This window comes from Corvus hawaiiensis, chromosome 5 (genome assembly GCF_020740725.1).
Source record: "Corvus hawaiiensis isolate bCorHaw1 chromosome 5, bCorHaw1.pri.cur, whole genome shotgun sequence".
In the NCBI taxonomy this organism is placed as follows: domain Eukaryota; kingdom Metazoa; phylum Chordata; class Aves; order Passeriformes; family Corvidae; genus Corvus; species Corvus hawaiiensis.
The window spans coordinates 50,248,300-50,270,045 of record NC_063217.1 but is presented as its reverse complement, the minus strand read 5'-3'; the positions used below and the strand labels follow the sequence as shown (position 1 = coordinate 50,270,045).

The window sequence follows — 21,746 nt, the reverse complement described above, 5'->3', positions numbered from 1 at the left end:
AGCTTGGGAGCTTTGATGAGAATGGAAATAAAAAAGAACAGGAATTGATTAATTGCTTGTGTCAGCACTAGACTGAAAAAAAACCCCAGCATCCAAAGCTGGTTTCAAATTAAAATTCAGTTTCTTCAGAATAGTAGCAATGTATTATTAAGGGAGCAAATGGTTTAATTATTTCTTAAGCAGCAAAAACATTCTGGCATCAATGCTGTCTTTAAGGCTTGAAAGGAAAAAAGTATGACTTAAGTCCAGCAGTGATAAAGAATGAGTCAGGACATGTTTCCTAATCACATCTACAGAATATTTTCATGTACCTATTGGGTTAAAAACTATTTTTAAGGTAGGAAGATTTCCTTTCCTCATCATACATAATGATGCTATTTCTTCTCGTAAAAAACCCGGTAGATAACCAGTACTCAGAACAAATCTTGGATTATTGGGGGTAAGCTTCTAAATGTGCTTAGATCTCTGCTCATCCACACATGCAAAAGAAAAAAGTTTTTCTTCTTGAAAGAATAGGTTTATGGCCAATCCAGCAGGTAACTCCCAATCCCTACGAATTTGCCTACCCCTTTCTAAGGAAGTTCTGCATTCACCCCCAAAGAAATCAGTCCAAGATGTCTATGTAACTTCATCATGCTGTCTTGAGAAACTCATAAATTATGGTGAATTGAATCTTCTGTCTGTCCTCACAGTAGCTGAATGATAATTGCATGTACTTCTGGATTTCGAACTATTCAGGGATGTCACTGAAGCCTTGAAGCTGTGAACCTCGGCTGGGTTGTGTACAAAGGGCAGTTGGGGCTTGAGCTGTGAAACTCTGCATACACACACAGAGCAAGGAAAGGAGGCAATCATTCCTGTGTGGGGAAGGGGGAGCAGGAGTCACTGCAGTTTCACAAGCCAAATTCATGAGCAAATCGTGTGAGATGCAGCTAATTCACACAGTGACAACTTCTTAAACATCCTCCTCATCCTCCCCCTTGCTCCTCCCCTTTCCCCCCCCCCCCCCCCCCCCCCAAATGAGGCAGGTTCTGATGGAGTGATTCGTAAATCTTGTGGGTAGAAGATGTGGAAGAAAAGATAGTTCAGAACATTGAGAATAGAACAACTGTTGTCCTATTTGGATTCAAATCTGCTGTTACACTTTTAAGTCTATGTGCCAGCGGTGTAAGAGGGATGACATATGTATCAAATGCCCATTATTGTCTATAAGTTTGTTCCTATATTAAAATTTGGATACCTCCCTGACTTAACCTAGTTGAAGTACCTGGACATTTTTAAAAATGGGTATATACTATTACTTTCTCTAATGCTTTTCTTGCCATGGTAAATGTCTTAGGCTTACTGTGCTGTTGTCTATACCAATTGATTTTATTTAGCCCAATTAAAAGTTCATTAATGTTGTCTTGAAGAAAATAAAACGATGGGTGAATTGGTTATAAAATATCTGAGGTGAGAGAATGTGGCAATAACAGCAGAAATTTAGATTTCTGCAAATTCAGTGAGTCTATGCAAAACAGACAAAAAAAAGGAGATATCTGTACAGATTTGGGGCTTTACTGGAGTAGGTTCTCAAGTCTAGCGGGAAGACTGCTCAAAACAAAAATGCTGGCAAGCAAACTTGAGTCTGCCAGGAAATATTTTGAATTATGCTGGTAAAAATAAGCCTGAACTGAGTTCATCACCAGTGTTACAAAACCTTCCAGCAGATCAGGAGAGATCACCATTGTCCTGCAGCATAACAACCAGAGAGGTAATGAAGATGCAAACTCTGCTGATATAAATAAAATTGAAGGCACTGTGGCAAGATGTTTAGTTTAGACTTTTAAGTACTGCTGCACAGTGTTCATACATGATCAGCCAGGGTACAGCTTTAGTAAAATGTGATGTGACTAAGGCACTTGAATTTGCAGTCCTCCCTTGTCTGCCTTGAAATGTAGGTATAATAGCAAATCAGTATTCCCACCTTTTTTTTTTTTTAATAGAATCATAGATTATCCTGAGTTGGAAGCAACCAACTCCTGACCTTGCACAGGACAGCTCCAAGGATCATATCATGTGTCTGAGAGATTTGCCTGACTCCATTTGCCAAAGAAATCCCCTTTGTTATAGAATGGTGAACAAACCTTTATTTTGTTCCTCCAAAAGATAATTATTGGTATGACTTTACTGAAATTCACATGGTGACTCTCATTTTTAGAGGGAGTCCTTCTGAATTTGGTGATAAGCAGTGAAGAATATATATCAGATACCAACCATAGATTAGTCTTCTATGTGCTAGAAACTTTCACTGTCTCAAACCACTCCATGTTTTTTCCATGCAGGATTTTAAAATGTAACTTGATTTTAAATGCACTTATCCCTTAGACAGATATAGTTTCATTTTAATAGAGTAGGTGATCAAACAAAAGCAATTAATAGTCTTTGTGAGCTTCTTGCCATAGAAAAATAAAGAAATCTACAACAAAATGTAAGCCAGTCTTGTGACTGACAGTTTTATTAATAAGATGATATGAGAGGAATCTTGGAATCCAGAGCAATAGACTGTTAGGGCTCCTGCTCCCTGTGGACAAGAACAAGGTATAAATCTTAAAAATTAAATTCTTTGCATTCTTGAGAGTCAGTTGAAAACAGTAGTTTATATTCAGGCCTGCTTGGGCTACACCTGGTTGAATGAGTGCTGCATGCAGTACCATGTGAATCCATGGCCAGTAAGCTCCTCTCAGTCTGATGTGCTTCTGCCACCAGTCTGCCACGACTTCATCAATACAACTTGCTAACAACAATCAGATCAGCTGTGTGTGGCAACATACAAATATTTCATAACAACCCCCAGAAAGATACACTCTAAGCTCTCTTAATATCATGAATGTGGGCATTCTGTATCTTTGTACATTTGCATTCCCTGACAAGTGCAAGATAAAATGTATCTTAAAAAGCTAGCAGTAATACAAATAACTGTGGTCAGTTCTAACATTCAGACTGTTTCAGAATAATTTCAGTAGTACTTTATTCTCTGCTGTGAGTTTAGAGTATGTGAAATGTCACATTTCTGTCACCTTCTGTCATTTTGCATTTGCAACTGCAGGATACTTGAATTGGGTTCTTAGTAAGTCCTATTGTATACTGGAGAAATATCTGTATAATATCAGTGCAACCCAGTTCCTGGAAAACTCTGCACTGCACTATAAACAGCTTCCAAGAAGAAACTATTGACCTTTGATTTGAAGAAATATGATTGCCAAATATGTCCAAGAAGTAAAATTGTGATGTTCTAATCACTTAATTCTTACATTTAATTCAAAACACTTCTACATCCAAAGGGCATCTTCAGCAAAGGTTTGTCAAGGAAGTGTAGCAATAGTTTAAAAAGGATTACAGTCAATAGAGGCAAAAGTGAACCAACCAAACCAGCTCCACATACCCATACCAAAAAAACAACCCCCCCAGAAAAACCCCCAAAAAACCCCCAAAAAACCAAAACCCACAAAAGCTGGCAAGATATTTAATTTCTATGTTTTGTATCCATTTTGGTATCACACCTATCATGCTAAACCTATACAACAAGATGTGTAGATACACCAATGTTAAAGCACTTTTTTATAAACTTAACCTTATAGTTACTTCTCAGTGAAGGTAAAATACCTTTTTTTTTTCTTAAATGCTTCTTTTAGGAAGACTTCTTCCCTGCCTGCACACCATGCTGTGCTCACTTCAGAGGGCAGAGAATCAACTTTTGATGTGCATAACTATGAGATCTGTAAATACAGCTTGGAAAAAACTGGTGAATGAGGCTGAAAATTATGGGTCTGAGGGACTGCTATTGTGATCAATGCTTGCACAGCCGGGAAGAAGAGATTTCTTGTCTTAATCTGCACAATATGCATTATAAATGGGCTGAACAGATAATCAAGAGCAGTCTATGCTTTGGTTCAAGAATAGAGAAGTTTAAAAATACTGCGAGGAGTATAATGAGTTCTTTCTCCTACATCTTCGGTAGCTTCCTTGCAGCTATCAAAAGGACTATGAGCTATCATTTCCTTCCACAAATTGAGCAATTAAATGCCATCTGAATAATGCAGATTCACAGGATGGATTCCAGTAAGACTCTTCTGAACAATTTTAAATGAAAATCACTCATTTGGTTTTTTTCACTGTCTGTTATCAACAGTGTGAAAATCGCAATAGAAATCTGCTGTGCATTGCACAACCTATACAGTTTCTTGGGGTGAACTTGTGATACTTACCACCTTACTCTGCTCAACATTTCTTCAGTGTTGAACTGCATTATTGTAAACTGAACTGTGTCATTAGTAATTTTGTATTATTTTATAAAGCTAGTGCAATCAGAAACAAATGCCATTATTTGAAAGTTGGGCTTAGGTTGGTTCCGTGCTTGTTTGTTTTCACAAATAAAGGAGAGTGCCCAGTGCTTTAAAACAGAAATGAGGAAAAGTTACTTTTCATGGTCACCATAGCATCACTAGGAGATGATTTTGAAAGTCTCAACAGTAGCATTGCTACTGAATTATTTTGGTGCAGAAGGGAGTCTTGTTCACCCACAATTCTGCAGTGGGATTCTACTTTGTGTGTTACCACTCTGCCTGGTGGTAAAGTGGTTAATGCCTTCAGAGACGTTGGGTAGGGAGAATAAACATTGTGAGTAATCAGCAGAAAAAGGAAAATATGATAACTTTCTTTCCCAACCGGAAGTCTATGAAGAAGCAAGGTATGATTTTATACCTTGCAAAATATGCTTTGCCACTTCCTGCCTTCAAGTTTATCCTTCACTTTCCTCATTTTTTGAGTTTGTTTCTTTTGGGTGGACAACACCTTGGGATGATAGCAATATTCTTGATTTTAAAAACACAACAGACCAAACAAATCTATATCTGTTGCCTAAACTTTCTGATCAAAGTGCTAGATTATGCAGCTGCTGCTGTTATTACTATTTCTTCCTTTGTTGTCATAGTTTAAGGTGAGACACTGTCCTCCACCCACCAATTATTGAGGCAATTACTGCTTAGATGTTACTTGAGTAAATACATTTGAATTGGAACCCTGCAGGCTTTTAGCCTTGTACATTTTCTCATTGCTCAAATAATGTACATGCACTGATCTTTTGAGAACTAAAGATGGCTATGTGCTTTTTTGTAGGCTGTTTGAGCACAATTCATTGGCCACAAATTCATATTTGCTGAACTTTTGAACATGTTTGCAACATTAGGTGCCTATAGTTTCATATAAGCTTGCACGTGCTGAATACGTAGCTGGAATTGGGTAAGACTCAAGTCTTGTTTAAAAAGCTTGTTTGATCAGTTTTTCTAAATAATGTGAAGTGTGTATTTGTTCTTAAAGCCTATTCTTCAGACAGAGGTCTTTTATAGCTTAGTCATTCACGAAGGAAAGAAAAGATCAAAAGGCTACAGAGGAGAAAGTGTTGCACTGAGTCTCAGGAAATCTGGAGTCTTGGCTGGGCCACAGACTTTCTGTATGGATCTTGTATCTTCGTTCCTTCTGTAAAATAGAGGTAAGAGTATATCCCTGTCACAAGGTCTGGGGGAAATATTTTTAATGTTAAGGAAATAGTGACAAGTTTTAATGTGAAAGAAAAAGGATTCCATGGTAAATAACTGAACGTGGAAATGTATGCAGATGAAGTTTGAAATTAGTAGCTTGATAAAGCATTTGTCCAACTCTGTCATATAATTTATATGGCCTGCTGCTGTAGCATGTAAAGATAAAGGCAATGACACTAATTTGAGTTTGGTATTAACTGTGTGGCATAAAAGGATGAAAAAAGAAAACTGCTTTGCACCCTTAGCTAATTCTATTAATCAGTTTGCTACAGAACTGTAACTCTTTGTACTTTAATCACAACTAGGGTACTTAAGAAAAATTAGTACTCGGCAACTCTCTTCTCTTCTTTCTGTTCCTGGCTGATATTCCTGAATCAGAGCGAAAAGTAAAGCAAATTTTTTCTTGTCTTTTTCTTTTTTCCCTTTTTTTCCATTTTGCCTTCTGTTCTAAAAGGCATCCTTTTACCTTAAAACTCAGGTCCTTGGACTAGGCATCACTGCACTTCATCTCCATACCCATAGAAATATTAAATGGTCTTAAGTATTGTGAAATCACTGCTACAGTACCTAGAAAATGACAGTAACCTGGAGAGGAGAATTTCAGAGTATTGGTCAAGTAAAGGCACAAGTACATTGCAAACAAGGAATGCTTTTTTTCGGGTTCAGATCTGTTTTGGGGGCATTTTGTTCGAGTGGAAGAATGTGATAATGTAATAATAGGAGTGTGGTGAGTATAACTGGTGGTGGCAGTACATTGTCTTCTTAGAGGCCAAATAAAGTCAGAACTGAATAGTATTTTTTAATACGATGACTTAGAATTACTTTAAAATTAGAGGAAAAGAAATGGACTGCTATATCAATGCAAACTTAGAAATTACAGATGTGAATTGGCAAAACAAGGTAGTTTTGAGACAGTCACAAAAAGCACAGTGTAGCTGAAGTCTAGCAAGGAAGAGTGAGATTTCTGGGATGGTTCAGGTCCTTGTTTAGAGTCCCAGGGTACAGACACACTGCAATCAGGAAACTAACATTAGGTCAGACAGGATGCATGAGTCAAGGATATTGAAAGGAGATGAAAAACGTGGTATTCGGGCATCTGCCACTCACCAATCGCTGGGCATTCTTTGTGGTTCATGCTGCTGATTGGAATGTACTGGAAAGGAAAGAAAAATAGTTTCAATTGGGTTAACAGCTAGCATCTGTCATGTGACTTACTGAAAGAGAGAACTGTTTAGCTGCAAAGACATGACCAGAAAGGATAGGAAGGGAAAAGCTCACAGTAGAGAGTTTCCTTTTCCCACCAGGCCCCCGATCCTGGTTATCTCAGCTGATAGGGTTTACCAGCTTTAATTACTGAGTATAACCTGGCAATCAAAGGATGTATGGTCCAAAAGCTGCATGTTTAATATCTTCTTATATAATGTATTGTATTCTGAATTAAGATCTAGAATCTGTAGGTATTTGAAATGAACATCATACTATGGTCCACTTGTATGGTTTAATTTAGGTTTGATTCAAAACAAAAGATCCCAGTGGCCTTGCTCAGATCCAGTAACAGTAATTCCCTTTTCAGGGCATGCTTTGCTTTAGTTAACAACACTTGCAGGTATTTGGGTGGAGGGATGTAGTCAGTTCAATGTATAGAGCAGAAACTTTTTCATTTAACATGCGCTGACTACTGTGAATTTGTCGTGAGCTTTAGACTGGAGTTGTATTAGTAGATGGAAATACCAGACGTGAATTTATTTTGCATGTTTAGGTTCAGATAAACACATGGTATATCTTACCCTCCCAGTTTTCCTCACCCTCAAATCTTTGTCTGCAGTCTAGATCCAACTCTGACATATATTTTAATTGATTTTTTAATATAATTTGATGATCTGTATTCAAATACCTTTTGTTTCCCTGTATTTCTGGAATCCATCAGTCAAGAAATCTGACTCTTTCTTTGTTACAGTGTCAGTATCAAGAAAAAATTCATTGAATTTTTGCTTCTGACTTGTGTAAGCTGTTTTGGCATCTCTGGCATTTTCCAGAAGCAAGAAGTTCTCAAACTTTGAGTGATTGTTTAGTTCCGTGATATTTTTAACCCACTTAAATTCTCTTTGATATATTGGATAATTGTAGAAAATGATAACCTGTTACTCTTAATACACTGCAGCTTGTCTCTTGTTATTAAAAGAAAATAGTGGAATAAATTTTTTCTTGCAACTGAAATTTATTCTCCACAGAAAAGACAGATTTCAAAAGTTTCCAAAATATCTTGGAAAAACAGAGAAGTAGAACTACAAAGTAAGACTGTCAGTTATTTTAAGACTTTCTGCATGCATTTGTCTAAAATGAGCCCTTGTGTTTGTTATCCAGAAATGCTCAGTTCCCTGGCTTATATTTTCTAAAACCTAAGGTTATTTATACTTCATATGCTGTGACTTGTAGCACTTCCTTATGCTCTACCTTTTTCTCCCTTACAATAGAGTAAATAAAATTGTTGTTTGCACTTATTTGGCCAACAAAACTTGTGTCTGGAGAGGATTGATTAGTCGGTTGGATGGTACCTGGAGAAAATTTGAATCCGTTTTTAGATATTGTCTCAGGTTTATGGGCTCTCAGTCTCAGAGCACTTTTGCCTATTGTTTGTATAAAAAAGGGCTTATCTGACCTTTGTGTTAACACAGTGTGATGGACTTGCCTTTCCAACACTGATCGGCGATGGAGGTTATCTTTGATCTCCCTAGCAGTCTTGTTATTTTTGTTTTGTGAATTAATTTACCAGCTTTAATGATAAATTCCCTGGCTGGGAATACCACATTAACACAGTTCAGGGATCTTTCTACCTGTCCATGTCATTAAGACGAGGAAAATGTCACAAATATTTTCTTAAAGAAACTTAACCCGACAGCTGTGGAACTTTTATCAGATTCACATTTTGTATGTTTATTTTATCTCAAAAGCAAAACCTAATATTATGTGGTTTTTGCTTATTGCACATCTCAAATTGAAGTATTTTCTTTGCCATATAAGGTGGATTTTACCCAATAACTGTCTGACACTTCATTTAAATGTGTTGGTGCAGCCAAAAGGTGTTGCCAAGTTACAATTAGGACATCTACTGTCCAGAATATTTATTGTAGTGTAGCTCAGTTACATGAAAAACAATTTTTAAATTATGTGATTGTGACTGTTTTATAGTGCTGGTTTATATTTGGTAGTAGCTGTGTTTCTTTGAAGACTTCTAGGGTTTCCTTTTGATTTTTTCTAAAGCTTTTTTTTTTTTTAAACCACCCAAACATCCAACTCTTCAAATGAATAAACATGGAAAATGTGTAAAACATTAACCTTTACAGTTCTTTCAATAATTTGGGAGACACTTTGAGCTTCTGGAAAGCTTCCTGTCTGATTTCTAGGTATTGACAGTTGTTGCTATGAACTGTAATAAATTTGATGGATCCAGTCTCTGTCTATGATGGGGTGGTATCCGGTGCACATAACAAATGAAAGTAAAAGCAATATATTCAGATTAGCTGCACATTCTTCCAATCACTAAAGGAGTTTGTTAGGCTGTCTCCAAAAGGGTAATGGGCTGTGTACACCAGCTGACAATCAATAGCAGCACTGCCTCCCTGTGCTCTTTTCATTCTCTTTTCCACCCCTTATTTTAAATAATCCTATCTAGTGACTGAACGGAAATCCTGTAGTCTCTTAAATCTATTTTTTTATATTTTGCTATTATTAGTTTCTTTTTTACTCACTGTTTACACAGGGTACTTGTAAAAATTCTCTTGTGTTATATCCATGAGAAGCTGTATTTGCTTTTGACCTGATACTGCTCTTGAAGTCCTTGGGATAACTACTGAGTTGTTTTGTTTCTTTTATTTGGTTGGTTCAGTTTGTTTTCCTGCAGAGCTAAGCAAAGTATGTTGCCGCTAGTGCTGTTATCACTGCTACTTAGTTCATTATTTAAATAAAAATGTCTAAGGCTTATAAATCTAACAAGTATGATCAAAAAAAGAAAATAAATTTGAGACAGTTTTCAGTGGATCTGTTCAGGTAAGTTGAGACCACTGTGCATTATTTATTTCATTTGATTATTATTTGTTTTATTTATTGTTATGGAGCCTTTTTGAGTTCCCCCTGAGCCTCTGATTTAGAAATACAATATCTGTGTTTGCATATTTTTGCTGTGGAAAGTCTGAAGCTAATGGTTCTGTCAAACAGACTAGGCAAAATATGAGAGTGAACGCTTACAAAAAAAAAAAGAAAAAGAGAACCAGATATTTGGATTCCAAAGTGCCACCACAGTGATTAAAAAATAAAACATAAAACTCAAGCCATTCATTTGATCTGAAACATGAACACAAGTTCATTTTGAGTTTACAAAGCTGAGAACACTGGCATCCTTCAAACCTCTTTGGAAAAACAGCCAACTCAAACTTCCTGAGAGTGAAGTTTGTGGGAAGTGGCTTAACATCTTAGAAAAGTGTTTTGAACTCCAGACAGAATAAGGTATTATTCTTAGCAAAGGAAACTACAACTTGTGAAGCATTTAGTGAATGGTTTGACTTATGCCACTGTTACAGTAATGTTTGCAGCTCTTCAAAATATTCTCATCATGGGGAATATCTCATTAAAAGAAAATTTTTTCTTTTTTTCTTTCTTCTACTGTGCAAATAAGGAAATGGTTAAGAGCTTTCAGACATTACGATCAAACATTCATCCTTACAGACACTTGGGAACAAAGTAAACTTTAAAGATTAACCTGACTAAAATAAATTTAAGAAGACAAGAAAAAAATCTTACAAGCATGTCCTTGGAAGCTTACACAAAACTACATAAAGGCCCACTGTATAAAATATGGTCTACAGGGACACTTGAAGTATGTGAACCAGAGTAGGGCAGGCCTGAAAAGTGATTTTTACCTCAGACAAGTATCAAGTTAGCAGTCAAGGTGCCATCAATCAGGTGAAATTCTGTGTCAGAAATGGAAATTAGGATTCTGTCTGTGTTTCTGGTACACTGCAGTCCCAAATGGTGATTGAGCTGAGAAAATTCAAATGCTTTTATTTTGTTTTTACCATGTTAAGAACCATTGCCCCTTAACTCATGTGTCACTCATGAATATTGCAATCAAGTTAAGTAAGCCCAGGCAGCAAAAGAAGCTGTTCCCTTTTTTTTTTTTAATTATTTCATTTTCTTTTTAAAATGCTTTTTTTTCAAGGCTTGTCTTAGGTCTCCACTGGTATAAACTGTATGAGCAATAGGCTGTAAACACATTATGGAGGTGCTGCTTTTGAGCTGTAGGTGATAAGCTCAGCTGTAGGTGTGGTACATTGACATATATGTTCCTGTATAAAGGCAGACTCACTGTCTGCGCATGAGAAATCATTGAGTAGCTCCCCAACTTATACAGAGTGAATGTATGGTTAGATCTCAGAAAAGTTCCTGTCCTCTTATGAAAAGATTTAAGTGGCTACTATTTAATAATGTTTTACAAAATAAATTATGGAAACAGACTTCTTGATGTTCATTCCAACACTAAAAATTGCTAGAAGTGCTAGACTTCATTTTGTCATATGCACCTGTGGATGAGCACAAATGTATCAAGTATAGGTAACGTCTGTAATGTTAGAAAGATATTTATTTTTGTAGTGAACTTTGATTTATGGAGTTTATTAGCAAAAGCTGATGCATATTGTCAGGCATTAATTTCTTTGTGAATGAAAGCTTTCAATTTGCCTGAAGTGTAGGGGAGATACACTAGCAAGCCCCCAAGTCTGGGAATCTGTCCAGAAAAGAAAGCAGTGAAAGATGTAGAGAAAACAAAAATTTCTATTTATGACTTCTTGAAGATCCTTCTGCTTTCAATCCTCTTTTATATCTATTTCTCTTGCGTCCTGGTTCAGGTGGTAAATCTACCTCCCTAGTAGTTTGTTTGATATTTAAAGCTGGAAAAGACACTTTCTGAATTGCTTTTCATCTCATGCATCTAGCTATAAAAGCCTCTAAAAGTGATGGTTAGAAAAAAGCATATTATAGGAATATTAATATTAAAAACCTATTATAGGTCCCATTAAAATAGCTTTGTGTATTGGCTGTATCAAAAGATATACCAGTAAAATTATGTAAGGAAGTTCACATGCTTCTGGGTTTGTGAAGCTTTTTGGTTGCTTTGATTGTTTTTCAAATGTTACTTTAAGTAGTGGAGTTCACGTTTCTTTAAGGTTTTCTATGCCCCAAAATATGTAGCAGTTTTTTCAGTAAGTATAAAATACAGTGGGAAACAAAGTTGTAATACACTTCCTGTTATGCACAGGTAACAACAGGCTGTCAGGTAGCAGCAGAGGGATACCAAGTTCTCAGTTGGGTAAATGAAAAAAGGACTCAGGTACAGAGAATGAGAATTCCTTGCTAAAGTGGGGAGCAGGATGTGAGCAGCATTCTAAACAGCTTCGCATATTGTTTTTAGTTCAGAATCAGCCTGGTAAAAAGGAGGCTCAGGAGAGAGCCCCCTTATCGCACTCTATACCTACTTGAAAGGAACTTGTAGCAAGGTGGGGGTCAGTCTCTCCTCGCAGGACAGACTGCAACAGGACAAGAGGAAATGGCTTCAGGTTGTGCTGGGGGAGGTTCAGGCTGGACATCAGAAAGCCTGTTCCAATGCTTAACTACCCTTTCAGTGAAGTGGGGGAGTCACTGTCTCTGTAAGTGTTCAAGAAATGACTGGATGTGGCACTTAGCACTATGGTTTAGTTGGCATGGTGGTGTTCTGTCGAAGGTTGGGGTTGACAACCTTGGATGTCTTCTCCAAACTTAATGATTCTATGATTCTGTAAAACCTCAATTCTTGCATTCAGGATTGTTCAAGAGAGTGATATTTCTTTTTTCCTACTACTGTGTTGATTTCACCATCTTCACTGGAAATTCAATAGTACTGCATGGACAGAAATCAGATAATAGTGGTTTGTACTCTGGTGTTTAATGGATGTGTAGGGAAGATTTACCGTTGTTTTTATAACTCGTTCTACAGAGGTTCTTGAAACAAGAAAGCCCTTTCCAGGAGCTCCTCTACTGAAAGCCATATGAGTATATTCTGTTGCTTTTCAAGTAACAGAATTTATGAGACTTTGAATGTGGTGAGGCTTTATTGGAAGGATATCAAAGCGTTCTATTAATTTGTTTTTCATTCGTGGTGTAAAGGCCCTTCGTGGCTACAGAGCAAGGGACTGTAGCACTCCCATACTGTACCAGTAGATCAGAAGGTCTCATCACCACCCAGTAGATTTACTTAATTTTCTGTTGGTCAACTGATTCTTCATAGGAAAGAAGTTATACCAAAATCAAGACTTTTGCACAACTAGAGGTTCTTTTTGGCTGGAGCCACAATGGAGTACAGAAGCTCAACTGAGAGCTAACAAAGCATTTCAGCAGCATCACCACAAAATCCAAATGGAATTTCTAACTTGCCATTCTAGGTTTTAGAAAATGCATCTGGCGATAAGTGTTAAGTGTATTAAATGGGAAGCTTGTTCTGTCTCCTCTGTTTACACCAAGGGGCACAATGTTAAAGATCAGATGTGGCAGCTTCACTCCTCTCAAGACCTTTCACATCAGGAAAACAATGTCATCTTTGTCATATTTGTGGTGTGAGAGACTAAACCCTTTGCATTATCTTTTTTGTTTTTTCAGTATTTACCTTTTTTTTTACCTCCTTCAATGTTTTTTCAGGGATGAGGGAAATGGATCTTGGGATTTGTATGTGCATGCATAACATTCTTAATGCCTCAGGAGCAGTGAACTGGTCTGTTCTAGCCTATGCCTATACCTCCCAGAAGAACGACTTCCCATGGAACTAATTCAGTCTTTTAGAAAGTTGTGTGAATTCAAAGACTGAATAAGAATCCAGTAATTCAAAAATCATAAGGATCTGAGCAAAAGCTGGTTGTGTGGGTGAGATACGAAACTTTGATGTTTTTCCATTTGTCCTGCCTGGATGTGTCTGGCACTGAATGCACTCACTGTGCCACACTTCAATCTCTTTCCAGCCCTGACAGTCACTGCTACTTGCCTGCTCACACCTGCCTGACCAGTGGTTGCTCTATGAGAGGAAGCCCCTAAGGCTGCTGGTAGCAAATCTTCTTTTCTGCCATCAAGGAGGATTGGGAAGGAAGACACTAATTTGACATCCTTCCTTGGGCATTGTGGCATTACCTAGCTCTAAAACAAAGACTTAACAGTTTCATGCCAAATGTAGTTTGTAATTTCATTTTGGGCACTCAGGAGGCTTCTGTCACCAAAATCTGGCCTGTTATATGTGGTGAAGTAAAAGTTCAGTGTTTGCATTTGTAGCCAAAACCAACAAATGAGGTAAGAAATGGCCAAGGAAAGAACAGGCAAAAGGGAACACTTAAAACCTAGTATTTTTTAATGCAATTTTTTACTGTGAGGATAGTGATGGAACATTTATAATCCTATCTGACACATGTTCACATAGTGGGAAGGTATTTTTCTGTCTATGAAGATGAAAGACAGGTGATTAACACTTGTAAAAAGTTTATCGCTGACTTGGTATATTTTGTCAATCTATCTGCTAGCATGTGAAACAGTTCTGTGTATGTGTATTCTAATGACAGATGCACTATCCCTATATATAATAATATTAGAAAAAAATGTCTATCAGGAACTTTTGTTCTTGTACCTCACATCTTATTTTGTGTTGGGTTGCTAAAAGATAAATTAAAATTGACTGTAAATGTAGTATATGTGTAAATTATTATGTTATTGATTTCTGCCAGATTGCAGACATTCCTACTACTTTCGCATACTTTCTCAGGAAGGTCATTATTTTACCATAGTCTAATTATTTTCCTATGTGCATGGTCTCCTGATCTTCATTTGTCATGGGGGCCATACTGGTGCAATGTAGGAGGTTCTCAGTGTGACAAGGAGCAGCCCTTTTTCATTGTGTGGCTTTCTGACTGAATTTAGAAGGAACAGTGACTCTTTTCAGCCATTTTAAATGAAGTTTGGCGTGGGGCAAGCTACAGATTGAGAGCACCCCATTGCAAGTTAGCAATGCTGAGATGCTCATCTTAGGTGATATGCTTTGATATGGTAGATGTTCAATGCTACTACTTCATTTTTTTTTCCTATAAATGCTGTTTTAGACAATACAATACTTCAAAAATGAAACAATTATTATTTACTCTGTAGCATTACCACAAAAGAACTCACTGGCCACCAGAGCAGGAGTTATTTGAATGGCTAGAGGTTTTAGAGCAAGGTCTGAGGTCTCCAGCTGAGCAACCTTCCCCATCAATTTGCAGAAGAAAATTTTGTGTTTCACAGGTATATTAAAGCTTTGGCACAAGCTTAAATTTCAGATTTTTGTTATTTTTACTGTGGCAGATGCAATACCAATGATGACATTTAATGTTTTAGATTGTACACCAGAAGACAACTAAGCAGGTGTAGTACTACACAGTAACAGATGGTCTTCTTATAATTTATTCTCCATGCTTGCAAAGAACATAATGAAAATAATTCTGCTGAGGATGAAAGAGTAGTAGTGATATCACTGGCAGTTTTTTGATGGATAAACCTTACAATATTAATTTTTTTTCCCCTTTGCAACCGGAATAAAAGCTGGATTTGAAAAAAGATCTAATGCTGAAAGCAATAAGTAGAAGACATTTCCCAGTGAAGGAAACATTTATTTAGTGATTTCCATGGGGTCAAGGTTTTCTTTGGTCTAATATTCCCTGTCTGTATAATGTGTATAGTCAAAACGATTTTTTTAAACTCTTGTTTATACTTTCCCTCTGATGGTTGAGCACCTAGTGTTGAGAAAGGTATACCAGAAGGGATTTTTACTTTTTTTCACAGTCCCAAAATAGAAGGTTGTTCCACTTGGTCTGCTCAAATCCACAAAACCTCCAAATGGAAAAGTGGCTCCCTTACCACAGCCAGTGTGTGCTGGCTGTGGCTACCCTCCTTTCTTTCCTAACTATATTAGTTTTCTTGGCTTGGCCTTCCCTTATGTTATGAGCTTTGTTACACAGAAAGATATTTAAAGAAAAAAATCCTCCCAAATAGCATCAGTTCCCAAAAACCCTAGTGAGGCCGTGTGGGAAGGGGCAATGAAGTGCCAACACAAATACTGTGTGAAAGGGTGGTGCACACAAAGGGCTGAAATATCAGTCTGTAGCAAGACTTACAAACCAAATCTTTATGAGATAATTTCTTTTGGTACGTCATTTTAACTACCATCCCTAAAGGGTCAGTATCATCTACCTTTAGTCCCTTTGCTCTCATTTGAATAAGCTGAGCTTTGTATTTCATTATCAGCGTGGATATTAAAAAAAAAAAAGGCAATTTCTGTTAGTTACAATAATTACACCCTCTTGAAACTGCTCCTATTTTATCTTTTCAATGAACTATGACCTACCTTCATTTTCACATTGTTCAGTATGATATTGGGAATGGAGTTAATATGAAATAATACATCTATTCATGGTATAGTTATGTATCTATCATTAATACTAGGAATTGATTAGCTGTATTTCTAAAAGGGACTTCAGAATAAAATGTAAGAATTCTGTTCCTTTGTTTTGTCTGTGGATAGCTAGGCAGGATATTAAGAATACCTGCCCAGCCAAGACTACCAATGCCACAGGGGACAGAGTGAAGCCTGGGATGGAACAGTCTGTACTGGTTCTGTAGATCTGTGTTGGCTTGTCACTTCCAAACCCATTTGTCAGACCTAAATTGTAAGCCAGATAGCATTTAGAATTTTAATGTTTAATTACCGCTTATTTTACTGGCAGTTTTATACACAAAAAGGTTGCACCTATGATGAAGAATTATTCTGTGCTCACCTAGCTTTTTGACAACGAAACTGCATTTCTCAGCCACCTACTTTTTCCTAAGCAAAATAGAAATTAATTTAAAACCATGTAATAGCATAGTGAAACACCATAGATGTTTTTTTTCCAAAAAGCACATAAAGATGCTGGCTTTGGTATTCACAAGTAACTGACTTCTCAGGTACACTTACCTGGAGCAATGCATGGTAGCATATGAGGAGTACTGGGCAATAAAACGTTGCCTTCACAGACTTATTCAAGCCCCTGCCCTTCTCTTTGTAGGCTGGTGAGGAAACAGACAGCAGAAATCTGCACCTGACCTGCATTATACTAATTTCTAAACTTGGAAAAGGATTCATTTACATCATCTTTGAAAACACCAGTTACTGCCAATGGCTCAAAGCATTGGTAACATGACACACTACAAAGGTCCTAATTTTTGTCAGGTATGTAATTTTTCATGTTAACTTGGTCCTTTTTACTTTTTCCTAGCTTTGCAGACTCCACTAGTGGAACTGGAACAAGCCTATGTAAGTTTTAAATACAATATTTTTATCAGATATGGCTGCATCTTCTAAGAATGACAGAAGCCATATTGAACATAGAATAGACTTTCCAGATATTTTTTGCATCTTGCAATGAAACTGGGTCATTAGTAATTGTAGCAGTGTTGTTAAATTTGACTTTCCTCTTTTCTTTTTTTACTACATATTACTGACATAGAAAAGAGGAAGAGCAATAATTCTGTTTGAAAAAAACCCCAACCAAATCAACTACAGACTCTCTCTAAGTGATTGTAATTATTTCAATTTAAAACATTATAGTAAGTTGTATTTTTGAATAACTTTGGTGATTTCCAAAGTTATTCAAAAAAGATGTTATTGTTAAGAAATTATTTGGTAGAAGTATCAGAAATGGCGTAATTTTATCTACTACACATATGGCCTTAAAAGCACAGGACAAAATTCTTCATGCGAAGAAGACTTAGGATCTGCTCTGAGCAAGTTCCGTTCCATTCCTACTTGTCATCTTTAAGTCTGTGCCACATCTCCTGTGTGCTCCTTTATCATTCCAAATAGTCATGTCACTGATGCTAGTATGACCTCCTTGAGGAAGGGCAGCTGTTTGATGCTGCTCTATCACTAAACCCTGGGTAACCATTGCACCACCAGAGACTTGCCTAACGTATTTAAGCCCAAGAATTAGCTACAGGACACATTACTCTAGGACAGCTACCAAGTAAACAGAGGATTGTAGTTCTTGCTCTTGCTTTTCATATCATAGAATCATTAAGGTTGGAAAAGACCTCCCAGATCATCAAGTCTGACCTTTGACTGAACACTACCATGTCAACTAAACCAGAGCACTAAGTACCACAGCCAGTCATTTCTTGAATACCTCCAGGGATGGTGGCTCCACCACCTCACTGGGCAGCCTGTTCCAGTGCTTGACACCCTTTCCACAAAGAAATTCTTCCTGCTATGGTACAAGTCTTCCTTGTTAACTTTCAGAAATTAGAGGGTTTATTCAACATATACTTTGTTCTTATTGCTACAGCTAGTACAGTAAAAAATGCTGGCACACCTCTGAATATTTTGTGCCATGTGTAAACATTCATTTTTTTCACACTTCTCAGCTAGTCCATGGCTGAAAAAAACTATGTAAGTGAAGAGCAGCAACAAAGGGAAAACAGAAGGGAGGTTAAATCTGTGGGGGAAAAAAAATTGAAAAAACCCTGTGGAAAACGAAGGGTTAATTGAAAAACTTCAACAAGTATTGGCAGCCTCTATATCATCTCATAATAAAGCTAATAAAATTTAGAAGGCTGATTTCTAAGTACTGCATCTAGACCCTTCTTTCCTGCCCTGCCCCCACCCAAACTCCTGTTTCTCTAGGGTATATGTCACTGTTCACATCCAGATAATTTCTGCAGACAGGAGGTTATCCCTGGTTGTTATGATCAGAGATTAATAATAATAATAATAATAATAGCTGAAATAGTATGAAGTTGAAAAAAACTGCCATATACTATACTGCTCAAGCACAAGCAAATCTGAGTAATTATTGCCCCAAAAATAATGCTTTGTTTTTGTAAAAGGGCTAGTCTAGCTTCTACTGCACAGTAACCACTGGGATTATTATTCTTTTGTGGCCCATTACTGGATATGATAAGGAGGAGTCTGGATATGATAAGGAAGCCAGTAATAAGTTTCCCAAGTGCAGGAGAGGATTTATGTAGTGTTTTGTCCCTCAGTAGCTTACAGCACTAGAGCACCCGGAACCATAAGCTACAGTAACCTCAGGCCCTGACATTGTACTGCACAGAGAGTAGGTCCCCTCTTTCAAAAAGAGATTCTCTGGGAATGGAAAAAAATGGTGAAATCCAGCAATATTTCTTTAGGGAAAGGACTTGCATGTGAGAAGACTGGCCAAAGAGGGAAAAAATTTCTTTCCAGCTCCTGTTTTTCATTCCAACTCACTCTCATTACTGCGCTTTGGTGGGAAAGGATAATTTATTTTTGCCTCCTTAATAAAACTATTTATTTTCTTTATTTGCTTTTCCAAAGACGAAAAGGAACAAACAGACCCTTTATCCTGCTACCCTGGTGACACAGCATTTGAACCTGTCAGTCTGGAGTTCAGAAGCATGACTTGTTGAGAGCATGAGGAAGGAAAAGAGCAGTCCAGGCCATCAGACCCCTGGAAGGGATTGCACAATAGAGGATGACTGAAACCATCCTCAGGCAACAAGGTGCTACAGGAGAAAGCCACTAGCACTTTTGTAAAAAGCACTAATATTTGCAAGTTTTAGAGTAAACAACCTCTTAATACTCTAGGGTTACTATAAAGAAATGGTATGCACTTTTTTCTAATCAGCATAACAGCATTCTGTTCTTCCCCCATAATGCGCGTTGCTGTTACTAATGTAACTCCATGCTTGTTTTCATCCTTCTTTCCATCAGGTTTCACTGGATTGACTAGTTTACATTTTACAGTTAAATTGCATGTTTTCTTTCATAAATTGTTTGCAGCTTGTCAATTCACCAAACAGAAAGGAAGCAGTTTTTGATTCAGATCCACATTATCTATATTTAGATTCCTTTGGGATTCCTAGTCAAAAAAACCAAAATAACCCACAAGCAAAACAACCCCCACCAAACTATGCTCTGTGAAGAATTGCTGCAATGATTGCTCTTTACATTTACATAGAAATAAATTTATTTACTGCAAAAACATTGCCTGTAAATAATTAATTTCACTTGAACAAACAAACAAGAATAGATTTCTTCTTTTTTATTGGCTATCAATAGCCCTCTATACTACTCATCAAACAGTTATCTGCCACTGGAAATCAAGAATAATCTTTAGTGCCTTATTTCACCTACAGAGACTTCATGTTTTACATGACTATTTTTCCTAATTATTGGTCAAATTTATACTTCTAAGCAGTATTTTGAGGTGGTTCAAAGTACTTTAACTTCCTTCTAATAGCATGGCTTATCAAAATGTAGGTAAGAGCTTCAGCTCAGTCACAGGTTGATTAAATAGTGCCCCATGTTTTATTAAACTTTTTCAGTGAAAAAGAACTTAAATAGCCATATGCATTTTAAACCCTCCATTTTAAATCTTTCCTTACATCTGCTGTTTTCCATTCTTTTTTCTCCCAAGTTCCTGAAGCAGAATAGGTGCAAGTAGCTCTGACCCTGATACATGGGTTTGAACAGTCCTCCATTACTTGAATCATATTTTAATAATGCAGTACACAGCAGAGTTGCTTACTTGGATATCTGCATTATTTGGGTCTGTTGTTCCAATACCACTTAATTCACCAGGAGCTTGCAGCACACTGCCTCAGTGTTCCTGCTCAGCATGGAATGCAGGACTGTACTCACAGATTATTGAGAGCTCCTCTTTGATCATTCAGTCTCCTCTGTTGTGGGATTCTGCCAAAGATTTCCACTGTCATCCTGTGATTTCTCACAACTCTGCTTCTTGCCACAGCTCATATTCGGAAAGTTAGAAGTTAGTTAATACTTCTGTGATGCATTTCCCCTTTCCCTGGGGGGAATAAGTGCTAGTCTGTAGCAGCCAAGCTTCATCCTCTGTTCTGGATTTAGGTGTCTACATTTTCTTAGGGAAGAGAAATGTCTCTCATGCAGAAGTTGGGCTACATGAACACCATTTTAGTGCAAGTCATTATGAGCAACATGCATATTTTTATTAGAATACTGCAGCTTTCTGAAAGTCTAAATGAACCACTAGTTGAGTAGGTCCAGTTCTTTATGCACCAGAAATTATGGATATTAAGATTTTTTGGGTGTCTAGGTTTTGTTTTGGCATTTTGATGTTTTCTTAAAAAGAGACTTTTTCTTTCTTAAACATTCCTTTACTTTAAAAGTAAATGTGTTCAATTTCACATAGAACTACAATACCAGGAACCTGAGTATATCTATAAAGAATACTTGTTAGAAACCTGTTGCTGCCTGTTCCGAGCTTCCCTTCCCCCTCCCCAACACAAGCCAGGACTTGCCTCTGCCACGTGCTCTGAACTCCTTTGTTCCAAGAGTGGGCAAAACCAAATGTACCTCAAACTCTTGAGCAGTGTCTGACTGGCCGGTCACCCCGGGTCCGCCCCCAGTCCTCCCCTTTCCCCTTCTCCCAATAAAAGAAGGGCCCGAGAGGGGGCCCCGCGCTCTTTGGCTTTGCATCCCTTTTACGATCGTCTGTGTGCTTCTGTCTCTGTTTGAAAGCTTCTAATTGCAGGAATTAGGCAAACTGAAGACTATATTTCTCCCTCTTTGCTTCTACTGGTGGTATCAGCTTTGCAGCTACCATTTGCCGCTTTCAGAGCTACTGAAATGCTGGATTGCCCGTGCTACCTCTCTAGGCTGCCCGAGGCTTTCTAAGGCATTGAACTATGAGCCTAGCCAGTAAAAAGCTGTGAGAATTCCACAGAAACCCCTTACTGTTTGTTTAAAATATATGGAAAAAGCAAAATTTAGGTGCCTAATGTGGGCATGAATTGGAATTTAGGTGTTTGAATCCAAAACTGAATTTTTTCAAACCCCTGTATTACTTGCTTTATCCTGCAACCTGAGGTGTCTTAGTACTTAGCCCTCCTCTTCAAAGTTTGTGTCTGAATCTTCACTTTTTGAATGTTTCCAGATGCATCCAATTTTCCTCAAGGTTGAATTTTCCAAGGATATGGGAGAAAAAAAAAGGCAAATTAGATGGTAGCATATAGGCATTGAAGTACAAGGCAGTAAAAACAATGGAGATGTAACAACAGCAGCTCACATGTCTAAGC

At 37.4% G+C, this 21,746-nt stretch overlaps 1 long non-coding RNA gene across 2 annotated transcripts; it reads right to left on the bottom strand.

Annotated features, from left to right (window-relative positions):
• Positions 1–2,479: 2,479 nt before the first annotated feature.
• Positions 2,480–21,114, bottom strand: LOC125326749. 2 transcript variants are annotated; one of them, XR_007203978.1, is made up of 3 exons: positions 20,332–21,114; positions 6,687–6,732; positions 6,429–6,589 (listed from the first exon to the last, which is right to left on the bottom strand). It is a non-coding gene; the product is annotated as an uncharacterized LOC125326749 (long non-coding RNA). The 2 variants fall into 2 exon arrangements; XR_007203977.1 differs by lacking the exons at positions 6,429–6,589; positions 20,332–21,114 and adding an exon at positions 2,480–2,563 and having other exon boundaries at positions 6,687–9,265.
• Between the last annotated feature and the right edge of the window lie 632 nt (positions 21,115–21,746).